At 31.2% G+C, this 13,655-nt stretch overlaps 1 pseudogene; it reads right to left on the bottom strand.

Moving 5' to 3' along the window:
* Positions 1 to 9,768: 9,768 nt before the first annotated feature.
* On the bottom strand, positions 9,769 to 10,518 carry LOC113363147 (annotated as a pseudogene).
* Positions 10,519 to 13,655: the final 3,137 nt, after the last annotated feature.

The following is a 13,655-nucleotide window of genomic DNA, read 5'->3' as shown; positions in this document are numbered from 1 at the left end:
TTTCCATGGAAACTATCTAGAATGTTATAACTTTTAACTTGATTTTATACTCATCTTTTAAATGGGCGAAGACCGATTCGTCCTTTCTCTTTCTATAGAACATGTGTGCGTGTGTGTGTTTGATTGTGGGGGTGTGTTTTGTGTGTCCGCATTTTTTCGTTCCCGTTTTCTGGCGCACGGATCAACCGATTTGAATAGTTCAAACAGCATTCGATTCCTGTTGATAGTGAGATGTGCGGATTAGTTTTTGGCAAAGGCAGGTCCAGCCATTACGGAGATAAAAAGCAAATAGTGCAGAAAATAGATATCGAGTTTTTGAGAGAACTGAGCATCCGATTTGAATGATAGCAAACGCGGGTCCAACTATTTCAAAGATATAGAGCTAAATGCACAAAAAATTGCGGTTTTTGAGAGAAATAAGTATCCGATTTCAATGATTCATAAAATTTTCTACTAATGTTGACAAAACAATTGCTTTTGGAATAAAAAATTATTTGATTTTTTTTATCAAAAATAATTCTGATTTCAATTTTAATTCTGGCTAAAGTTTTAAAGCTCACTTATATACATTAAATAAATAATTCCTATTATGTTCTTCAGTTTATACTATTCTTATTAATTCCTATTATGTGATTCAGTTTATACAATTCTTTTAAATATTAGACAATGTTACAATATTTATAATAAATCTATTTGAAAACATTTAATATTCCTCGAAAATTTCGTTACGGTACGGGAAGTTCCAGCAATTTGCCTTAAGGCACGATGCCATGCGTCACTAGTTTATTTTATAGTTTTCCGATGACGAAAACCTTTTGAAGAGAGGGGTTGAACTGTCCTAACAATTCGAATCATTAGTTTGTTCAATAATTACAAAACGCGTTGCTACTTATTTGAAGGTTACGCGGTCATCAGAAGTGCTTACTGTTGCATTTTTTTAATTTGGTTGTAAACAATAAATTGGTATATGAGAGTTAGACAAAAGCTAGACCAGTAGTAGTAGAATCCTGGACATAAGACACGTTATAACATCCAGGAAAATATTGTAAGGCTGTAAAGTGTTATCAAATAAAGTGGACGAAGAAAGACTTTATATTTCATTGGTACCATAAAAATCTTCATGCCTATACTTTAGGAACAACCCAGCCCTGAAAAGACAACGAATCAAACCAGTGCCCGCTCGAGTCACCAACGCCAGTGGCAGGTCAATCTTAGATCTCTCTAGCTCTAACATCATAGCCTCAAAAAAAAAGTATGTGTGTGTGTGAACATATTTATTGACGTAAATCACGTTTTCTCAAAAACGGCTGGCTCTCACAAATTTAAAAGCCATTCAATATATCTCGATGAGAACTAGCGTTTCTCAGTTTTGTGCGACGATCTGCCGAGCCGTTTCTTTGAAAATAGCAGAAAAGTTTAATTTTTAAAATTCATCAAAGTTTGAGAAAATATTATAGTCAAAATTAGTGTCAAGAGTTGCTTTTCTGGTGTGATGAGTCAAACAATGAGTATTAAATGTAATGAAATAGATTATTATAAATACTATAACATTGTCTAATATTTATAAGAATTATATAAACTAAATTACAAAGTTAAAATTATTTATTTAAATTTTAAATAAGTGTCAGAATTCAGAATTAAAATTAAAATCTGAATTATTTTTGATATACAACAAAAAAACGGCAGGACCTGCATTTGCCAAAAACTAATCAGCGCATCTCCCTATCAATAAGAATCGAATGTTTTTTTAATCTTTCAGATCGGTTGATCCGTGCTCCCAAAAACGTGGACGAAAAATTGTATCCATACACACATCCATTTTTTTGAGGTATGCCAAAATGTTCAGAAACCTTCAAAAGTAAAGAAATGTAACAGTTTTTAATTTCGATTTTTAGACGATTGCAATAAATTGCCCTGCGGGAAGTTAAAAATATATAAATTATTAATGATGTTTATGTAAGACTCGTGTAAAATATTTGTGTCGGTTCTCAGATTTACGCTATTGTTAGTCCGAACTATTACCATTGATTGTGCCATACTCCGTTTAAATAAATCTTTTTGATGGAATAAGATTTGGGGATTATCAAAATCAAACTTATGGTTGTTGATAATAAACAATTCACTTTATAAACTGGTGGTGTGTATGGCATCGTGCCTTGAGGCAAATTGCTAGAACTTCCCGTACCGTAACAAAATGTTCAAGGATATTAAATGTTTTCAAACAGATTATTATAAATATTGTAACATTGTGTAATATTTATAAGAATTATATAAACTGAATTGCAAAGTTGAAAATATTTGTTTGAAGTATATAAGAACGTAATTTTGAAGTCAGAATTACAATTAAAATCTGAATTATTTTCGATATACAAGAAAAATATTTAAAAACTAGTTTGTATTGGTATTTTGCCTTGAGGCAAGTTACATGAACATCCCGTAATGTGTAAATAATCGACTTACTCAATAAAAAAATAATTAATTCATATTCTATCCATACATACATACTCACACACACATTCATTTTTTCTGAGGTATGCCAAAATGTTCAGAAACCTTCAAAACGTGAAGAGTTTTTCTTCACGTTTTCATTTTTATTGAAAAAATTTTCAATTTCGATTTTTGGACAATTACAATAACTTAGCAAACTGGTATTTTTGATAATTGTTGTCAAGATATGGAAAATCAATGAAAAAAAGGTTTTCCAATGGCCGAAAACAAGTGTTTGGCAATGATCTTCCGGTTTCTTATCAGAAAGTTCAAGTAATTTAGCGACTCGACGAGTTTTTTTATAATTGGACATATTAACTTATATGGAAAATTATTGCCAAGTAAGATCGTTTTTACTAATTTTATGTTTATGTCATGAAACAAAGGATCTGATAATAAAATTGCGTGATCTATAAGATCTAAAATGTTAGAAATTTTTATATTGAGAGAAACATGCGATTTAAAGTTGATGTACCTCCGAGACCAACTACAGTCAACCCTCGGTCAACGCGGCAAGTCCGTACCGTGCAGTATGGGGACCGTGCTATAAAAAACTCGTTTTTAACATACAATTCAGGCTAATTTGAAATGCGTTCTATGGAAACTCGTATAGTGTAGTATGGAATCAGCGCTATGAGAGACCCGGAGTTAGTACAAATCGCACCATTTTTATCGTGCTATATGGAGACCAAAAAATACTACTTGAAGTAGAAGTAATACAGACGAAATGACATGTATGACATAGACAACACATTCAAAAATTGGCACGAGGCAGTAGTCAGTTCAAATATGTTCCTATACAGCTATTATATAATCAGGCATGTCTAAAAGATAAAATTCGATAACAAAACTTACATTAATACCCTTTTGATATCAAGTTCCTATAATCACTCAAAGGTTGCGCAAGGAACTTATGGGCTGTTGAACTAAAACCGTGTAATAGGAAGTCTGTGTAGTCGGAGGGATGTTGGATTTTTAGCTCCGCTTAGTATGGGAACCGTGCAACCAGAGTGCCGTGTTAACTGAAGGTTGACTGTATCTTCTTTATACCAATCTGTGAAACACACACCGCCTCTATTAATGAGTTTTACGTCAAGAAAATGTGAAGAAGGATCGTTTTACAGTTCTTGAATGAATTGTAAATACGAATTGTACCCAATTAAATCTTTAGAAAACATTATCTTTATTATTACCACTTTTAATAAAAAATATTATACAATGAAGAGAAATTGTCCAATAGGCAGCCCATTGAGTCCAGTTTTAGCCAATTTGGTATTGCAAGATCTGGAAAATCATGTTTTAAACTCTTTATTTCCTAAACCTTTGGTTTATTTCAGATATGTCGATGACAAGTCAATACTGCTAATAATAAAGATATAGATAATGTTTTCAAAAAATTTAATAAGTACAATTCCTACTTATAATTCACGCAAGAACTGGAAAATGATTCTTGTTTATATTTTCTTGATGCAAAACTCATTAATAGAGGCGGTGTTTGTTTCACAGATTGGTAAAGAAATTAAATAATGTATTAGTATATAAATTTTACTGTTTTGAAATTACATTGAAGATGAGGCATACCATGATCTCGAAACGCCAGTAATTATTATAATTATTAAATATAGTGTAAAAAAATCTGAGTGTTGTGTTGTTCATATTTAACATTTAATTAAATTACATGTAACACATACTCCGAGCTGACAACATGTTCGTTTGGAATAAGCTTTTTTATAATAAAATATATTATTTATTTTAATTTTACAATTATTTAAAATTCATCATAACTCGACGTTTTATCAATTTGTTGTTTCAGAATTTTTTCGTGCAATTTAGTGTGTTTTTTTAAATTTATTTGTATGCACTGAATGGGTCAAATCAAGACCCGAAACGTATGTTTTCTGAATAAAAACATTTTCTTCCAATAAAACTGTTTTTAATTACTGGATGAATGCCCAAGAACAATTTATCATATATATATATATATATATATATATATATATATATATATATATATATATATATATATATGGGCAGAACATCAATAAAAAACATGAATTTCTTTCAAAAATTTATTTTAAATCCATACGATTTGGCTATAATCCTAGCTTTCATTCAGAGGAAACTAAAAATAAAATTAAAAACTAAAACAATTGAATTGGAGTGAAAAAAAAAATAAAATAGTACATAGTACTTACAATTAGTTAATCTTAGTGTTAAATTGAAAAATTTTAATAATCCATGGTATCAAGATATGGTAATGCACTACACTATGTATTATAAATATTAAACTTGAAATTACACAATATTTTCACAAAATACTAATTTTAAAAAATCACAAATGGATAGTGTGTTATTCGTAGACTGGTTGAAGATATAATGGAGAAGACATTTTTAAAAAATATATTTTTACCAAGATTCTACACATGTGTGGAACGAATTGTGAATCCTTTGCGCGACGCTTTTATTATTTTGTAAGAAATTTGGAAATGTTATCTAAATAAAAGAGATTTGTGTCGCACAGCGTGTTAAGTTCATTCCGTTTATTTATTGTCTTATTGTTATAAATAGTTAAAAAAGATCCCTCTATAATTCTTCGTTTAAATAAATTTTGTTCGAATTGTAGTACAGTCGGGTTAGAAAAGTCCATATTGTTTTTTAAAGTATGAATATGGTCTGCAAGTACAGTTTTGAATTGTCTCGGTTTTTTGAATTGTTTTTATGTTGTTGTAACCGTTTATTCAAGTTCTGGCTAGTTTCTCCTATGTAAATTAAATTACAATCTAAACAATTTATTTGATAGACGAGATTTCTAAGTCGTTCGATATTAAAAGGGGTTTTTGTTTTGGTAAAAATAGTGCTAGTAGTTGTACTAAAATTGGTTACAAGTCGAAGTCCAGATTTATAAAAAAGTTTTTTCCAAGGAACATATAATTCTTTAATGTATGGCAAACATATTACACCAGAATGAGTTTCTGAGTCGGGTAAATCGTTATGTACCGTGGAATTGTCCATTTTATTCAAAAGGTACGTTCGTCTGTTACTAGTTACGGAATTTATAAGTTTTAAGGGATAGGAGTTATCTGTTAGAATTTTTGTAATTAAATTGATGTTGTTGTCCCAAAATGTTTTGTCCGATAGAAGTATTGCGTGGTCAGTTAGATTTATTATAGTACCTATTTTCATTTTGAGTGGATGATAAGAAAAGTAATTAAGGTAACGTCCAGAGTTAGTTGGTTTTTGGTACCAATTTGTTATTAGTTTGTTATCCGTAGTACGTATAAGTTTTATGTCTAAGAAACTTATCGAGTTCATTGTCTCCAATTATACTGTAAATTTTAATTTTTTATTACAAATTTACAGCAAACAAACAACTAACCAAAGAGATAACTTCTGACCTGAAAAATTTACACCCATATTTCCCCAGACTTTATGGCCTTCCCAAAATCCACAAAAATAATTTACCTTTAGACCAATAGTTTCAGACATATAAACTCTCGAAATACATAAGTAACATTATAACTACAATAACAAAACAATCACCACACTATATAAAAAATTCTTATGAACTCGTTACTGCATCAAAACACAAGATAAATTCTATACCAGACAATTACAAACTAATTAGCTTACACGTAGTCTCACTTTTTACTAATGTACCCCTAGACCTTATTTTAGATACTATAACAATCCGATGGGATGAAATTTCCCCGTTGACTTCTTTATCTTTGCACTGGTTCAGGAAAACTGTCAAGTTCATTGTCTCTAACACTTATTTTGAATTCAATGGCTCTTTCTATTATCAAATTTTTGGGGCGCCAATGGGATCCCCAACAAGTCCATCTCTAGCATAAATATCTTTACAACTTCTTGAAAATACAATTTTGAAAAATTACAATAAACATATTTTTTATTACCGTTATGTAGATGACATTATCACTTGTATCCCTAGTGATGATGTCACTATGATAATTGATCAATTTAATAACGTCAATAAAAAATTAAAATTTACAGTAGAATTGGAGACAATGAACTCGATAAGTTTCTTAGACATAAAACTTATACGTACTACGGATAACAAACTAATAACAAATTGGTACCAAAAACCAGGGGCGTACTACCGCCGTATCAGCCGTATCAAAAATACGGGGCCCCCGAGCAAAGGGGGCCCCAACGGGCGCAAGCAGAAAGCAAAACTACAATTTTTCAAAAAAAATAATAATTTTAACGAAGTTTGCATTTCCTTTTTTTATCGAGAGGTATTGAACTTCAACTTGTAAGCTAACGCTTTAAAAGAATTTATTTCTGCTGCAATATTTCTGCAAGCTCTGGCAATCAATTCAATTAGTAAAGCTTTTTCACACTCGATAAGTTAACAAATCTATAAAACTAATTCAGATTAAGTATACATTCTTCATCGAAAATTGAAATTTTTATATTTATATTCATATCGTTTTTGGTTTGTTGTTGTTACTACTTGAATTGTCGGCATGACGCGTAAGTTTGATACTTAGATTTTGATAAATATGATCAACTAAATCATTTTCAGATTTTTTTCTTCACTTTTTTAAAATATTAGTTTCTGTTCTGAAACTTTACAACACGTCAGTAATGACTTACAAAAAACTAGTATTTTATTAAGTAATCTTTTGTATAGACTGTGCTAATTAACGTATGAAAATTATATATGAAATGAAATAGTTTGTTGAAGAAGTACAAATAATTTACAAAAAAAAATGGATTGCAATATCTATTTTAAAGAACAAAATACAAAAGATAATGATGCGTTATTATCACAAGATGAGAGAATTTTAGACTTGAATTCTTATTTTAATGTATACTATTGCTGTTTGGATATATTAATTTCACAAACCAAACAAAGTTTTCAAAACCTTTGCGACGTAAGTAGTAACATTTATCTTTTTAAAATCGGGAATTAATAAACGTTTCCGAAAAACTGTCGACTGAATTACTGTTAAAGATGGTCATATGATTATGACCAATTGATAGTTGTAAAAATAGGTTGGAATAGATAAATCTGAGAAATTTATTTCATTAAGGTACAATGATGGATGCAATAGGCTTGCATCCAGTTTTCTCAACGAAATAACAGTATGCTTTTTTTCTTGGCCCTTAATTACAATTTACAGTTAAAATCGCAACGACTAATTTTTTTTTTTAAATTAAAACTAATTAAAAACTACGTAAATACTTTAGGACATAAATGTCTGCCAGACCTGTATGTTTCTACAGACAGAAACTTTATAAAATTTAAAGATCACTAAATAAGTCAGTTTTTCAAAAAAAGGTGAGGAGAGTGAAAATATTTCTGGAATTATTTGCGAAAAATTCAGGAAATTAGAGAAAATTAGATATATAAATGATTAGAATGATAAGTAAATATTCTTTTAATATAATGTATTTCTATATTTTGTGCGAAAAAAAAATTCTTGAGGGGGCCCCCAAAGAAATTTTGATACGGGGCCCCGCCAAAGCACCCTACACCCCTGCCAAAAACCAACTAACTCTGTACGTTACCTTAATTACTTTTCTTATCATCCACTCAAAATGAAAATAGGTACTATAATAAATCTAACTGACCACACAATACTTCTATCGGACAAAACATTTTGGGACAACAACATCAATTTAATTACAAAAATTCTAACAGATAACTCCTATCCCTTAAAACTTATAAATTCCGTAACTAGTAACAGACAAACGTGCCTTTTGAATAAAATGGACAATTCGACAGTACATAACGATTTACCTGACTCAGAAACTCATTCTGGTGTAATATGTTTGCCATACATTAAAGAATTGTATGTTCCTTGGAAAAAACTTTTTTATAAATCTGGACTCCGACTTGTAACCAATTTTAGTACAACTACTAGCACTATTTTTACCAAAACAAAAACCCCTTTTAATATCGAACGACTTAGAAATCTCGTCTATCAAATAAATTGTTTAGATTGTAATTTAATTTACATCGGAGAAACTAGCCAGAACTTAAATAAACGGTTACAACAACATAAAAACAATTCAAACCCGAGACAATTCAAAACTGTACTTGCAGATCATATTTATGCTTTAAAACACAATATGAACTTTTCTAACCCGACTGTACTACAATTCGAACAAAATTTATTTAAACGAAGAATTATAGAGGGATCTTTTTTAACTATTTATAACAATAAGACAATAAATAAACGGCATGAACTTAACACGCTGTGCGACACAAATCTCTTTTATTTAGATAACATTTCCAAATTTCTTACAAAACAATAAAAGCGTCGCGCAAAGGATTCGCAATTAGTTCCACACATGTGTAGAATCTTGGTAAAAATATATTTTTTAAAAATGTCTTTCTCCATTATATCTTCAACCAGTCTACGAATAACACACTATCCATTTGTGATTTTATAAAATTAGTATTTTGTGAAAATATTGTGTAATTTCAAGTTTAATGTTTATAATACATAGTGTAGTGCATTACCATATCCTGATACCATGGATTATTAAAATTTTCCAATTTAATACTAAGATTAACTAATTGTAAGTACTATTTACTATTTTATTTTTTCTTTCCACTCCAATTCAATTGTTTTAGTTTTTAGTTTTATTTTTAGTTTCCACTGAATGAAGGCTAGGATTATAGCCGAAACGTATGGATTTAAAATAAATTTTTGAAAGAAATTCATGTTTTTTATTGATGTTATGCCCAATTATTAGACTTTGTTAATACATATGTCAACATCAAATTCTCAATAAACAATATATATATATATATATATATATATATATATATATGTGTATGTATATTATAAACACAATGTTCTATTGATCACTTTATTTACTCAACTGCATTACGTTCTTAACTATTCATAAGACGCTGTTGTGATGTATAAATGTTGGTACTAATGACAGCGTGAATATAGTAGGCGGTGTGTAATATATACAACAAGAGTATATAATACGTTTAATAGTGTAATTTGGGTAAATAAAGTGATCAATAGAACATTGTGTATATAATAAATACGGTAGAGTTAATAGGAGCATGCATTGAATGCCCATATGAAAAGGTACCAGGAGGCAAGAAACCAGGGAAACTACATTCGATAGATAAAATATTAGGGGGACCGGAAAGTAATGTCGTTTTCTTACGCTAAACTACAAACACATACATTTTTAACGAGTCTTTATTTTTAATCAATGATGTATTCTCCATCATTGACAATAACCTTTTGCCATTCAGTGAGTAAATTTTCAATCCCTGATCGATAAAAATTAATTGGTTTTTCGGCAAAATATCTAGAGATGGCATTTTGGATATCATCCAAATTTGCAAATGTTTTGCCACTTAAAAAGTGTTGCAGCCCTCGGAATAAGTGGAAATCCGATGGTGCAACATCGGGCGAATATGGTGGATGAGGCAAAACGCTTCTGTGTTGTGTCGTTGAAGCAATAAGTTGCATGTGATTGATCGGTTAGCCTTATTCTGTTCGGACAGATTATGCGGGACCCAAACACCTGCTCTGCTTACTTTCCCAAACTGCTTCAAATGTTCTTGGATGGTCGACCAAGGTTGGTTGAGACTGTTTGACAATTCCTCGATCGTCTGACACGGATTTGCTTCCACTTTCGCCCTTAACACGTCGTTGTCTAACGCTGATGGTCTTCCTAATCGATACGAGTCGGAAAGATCAAAATTACCCGATTTGGACTTGGAAAACCACCTTTGGCATTTATGAATGTCCAGTGCATTTGGATAAACATCGCATATGTTTTTGGTAGCAACTGTTGCGTTATTACCCTTGCGAAACTCAAAGAGCATGCAACGCCGGATGTGTACCTCTTCTGGTATTTGGCTGCCATTTTACCCAAAATTACAACAAAAAAAATTGTAATTCAAATGTCTATAAGTAAAGAAATCACTATGTCTCACAATGTCTTTGGTACGCCTCTGAACCAAACAATGAGCTGACAAATGACAATCAAGTATTGGCATGCGCAGAAACGACATTACTTTCCGGTCCCCCTAATAGGAATACCATTTCACACATTGCATAGAGATTACTTGGGACCATTCATTAGAAACAAAGCTGGAAACACCTTCTTAATCATAATCGTAAATGGGTTTACTAAATACACAATACTTAGAGCTGTTCGAGATACAAAAAGTCATGGAAGTAAGAAGATTTCAGAAGAAGTCATTTCGTTCTTTGGGTGCCCAGTGAGAGTAATTACGGACAGAGGCACGTCTTTCACAGGAAAACCGTTTGAAGATTTTTGCAAGCAAAATAATTTTACACATGTGAGAAATGCTACTTCAACACCAAGGGCAAATGGACAAGTGGAGAGAGTAAATAGATTTGTAACAATGGCTTTGGCATCGTTCTCAAAAGATGAGCACTTTAAAGACTGGGACAAAAGTCTTAAACAGGTCCAATGGAGCTTTAATACCACATACCATAATGCAATTAAGACAACTCCGTTTCGATTGTTATTCAATTACGAACCAAAGTCAGGCGACTCAGTGAGAGATATTGACATGATTGAATTAGAAGAAGTAGATATTGAACAAGTCAGGAAAGAGGGAATTGAAAACATACGAGAAGATCAATGTAAACAAAGAGAAAGGTATAATAAGAAAAGAAGCACAGGCGACTCATACCAAGAAGGAGATTTGGTCATGATGCGTTCTGAACCACCGAGCACAGGCGAGTCTAAGAAATTGAGCCCTAAGTATAGAGGGCCTTACGTGGTCACAGCAAAGTTGCCACACGATAGGTATCGAATAGAGGATTTGCCAGATATGCAGCGTAATGAACGTTTCTACAGTGGCATATTACCAATCGATACACTAAAAAATACGAGATACAAGTTACTCAGACGACAGCAATGATTACAAATCTAATAACAGTGACGAAGAAGAGAAGACAGTCAATATACAACCACTGAAACGGACAATCACACGTCCCAAGAAATTCGAAAACTACATTCTCGAGGACGAGAATTGATCAGAATAGCCAAATATTAACTATGAATAAATGACAGCGTGAATATAGTAGGCGTTAGGTAATATGTAAAACAAGTATATTGTTGAGAATTGTGTTCTTTATAATTATAAATAATAGTCATAAGTAAATTCCTTTGAACGATGTATACTCCCAAGTAACGGTAAATGTTGCGAATATTTTGTACATCTGCCAGACAACCCTTAATAAAAGTTTATGATAGCTCATGTACCTTCGGCGAGCTATCATAAAACTAGAAATATTGGAAATATTTTAAAAATGTAAAAATATAAGTTAGTTAGTCCTGAACTCTTGAACAAGCAACAACTGAAATATTATAATAAAACGATAAATAAATTTTTGTATCTAAATAAATTCTTTGATTTCACACACTTCCCGAAGAGCTACAAATGTTCCAATTCTCGTATTCAAAAGTATTCAAAATAAAACCCTAATCTACTCAAGAATTATTAAAAATTGGTTACATTTAATTATTAATTAGTAAATTGATTACTAACGTCTCTTCATTTGGTGGCAGCGGTGGGATCCAACTCCGAGATAAGAGTGCAAATTAATAAAATAAATTAAAAAAATTAAAACAAAAAGTGTGTGAAAAATAAGCAAACTCTTAAAATTATCAAGTGATACAAAAATAAAGTGCATCAATTAAAATCGATGAAAATCTATATAAAATCATCAAAATAATTCTAATAAAAATAATAACTGGAAGATTTAATAAAAAGAATAATAACAAGTTCAGAAGAAGATTTTGAAGTTTAAAACGTGGGACCAAATCAGGACTTAAATCTACAACCCTGGAGCGACGATCAAGGTGAACAAAACCCTCTATCATAATCAAAAGGAATTCAAGAAAATATTAAATCCATTGCTATTCCAGCTCCCGCACAATTTCAAAGTTTTTGCCACATACCAATAGAAAATTTTAGAATTTTATTACGATACATTTTCAGAGACACCGACATCAAATTAAAAATTTATTATGACAAAATTATTGAAAACCTAACACCGGATGAGATAAGTAAGATTTTAAACCAATTTCATAGATCACAATATACGGGAGGTCATCTGGGCCATAAAAAAACGTTCAGCAGAATACGTAGTATATACAAATGGCCAAAGATGCGAAAACAAATTAAATCATATGTAAGCAAATGTCCTGATTGTCAAAAAAATAAAGTATGTAAGAAAACAAGGCAACCTTTAGTTATAACAACAACAGCCCGCGAGCCTTTCGAAAAAATTTGTATTGATATTTGCGGCCCTTACCCCGTTTCTGACTCCGGAAATAAATATTTGTTGACATTTATATGCGACTTAACGAAATATGCAGGCGCCATCCCCATTTGTAATCAAGAAAGTTCGACAGTCGCAAATGCATTCGTTTCAGAAATTATTTTAAAATTTGGCTTTCCTAAGGAAATTCTATCTGGTCAAGGCACCACGTTTACTAGCAATTTATTCAAGGACGTTTGCAAATTACTAAAAATTAAAAAGATAACAACTTCCCCGTACAGACCTGAGTCGAATGGCTCTTGTGAAAGGATCCATAGGGATTATGTTCAAAACTTGAGATCTTATATTAACAAAACCCAAACAGATTGGGACAAATGCATAAAATACGCAGTTTTTATCCATAATACAACTATACATAACGCGACAAATTACACACCTTTCGAGTTAGTTTTTGGTAGGAAAATAGAATTACCACTGTCTATAGCAAAACCTATATTTCAATATAACTACGACACTTACGTTAATGAGTTAAAATCGCGGTTATCGCACGCGAATAGTTTCGCTCGACAGAATTTACTGAGTAATAAAGAAAAAACTAAAAGTAACTATGATCAAAATTTGAATCCTGAAACCTTTGAGATCGATGAGTATGTGCTTTTGAGAGATGAAACTCCGTATCCGCGGCGATGCAAAAAACTTTTGCCCCTATGGAAAGGTCCCTTTAAAATATTAAAAACCGATAGTATAAATAGTACCATTTTGATCCATAATAAACATGTACAAGTGCACAACAACAAATTGAAAAAGTTTATACCAAACGAGAAAAGTAACATAATCTTTATCAAATTTTCTAAAAAAAAAAAAATCTTATTATTGAATTCCATTTAATTAATTTGATAA

This window comes from Ctenocephalides felis, unplaced genomic scaffold (genome assembly GCF_003426905.1).
Source record: "Ctenocephalides felis isolate EL2017-DRISC unplaced genomic scaffold, ASM342690v1 CF-g0.4_SCAFFOLD_00273, whole genome shotgun sequence".
Lineage (NCBI taxonomy): Eukaryota > Metazoa > Arthropoda > Insecta > Siphonaptera > Pulicidae > Ctenocephalides > Ctenocephalides felis.
Note: the sequence above shows the minus strand (reverse complement) of the source record. Positions and strands in the feature narration are given on the sequence as shown.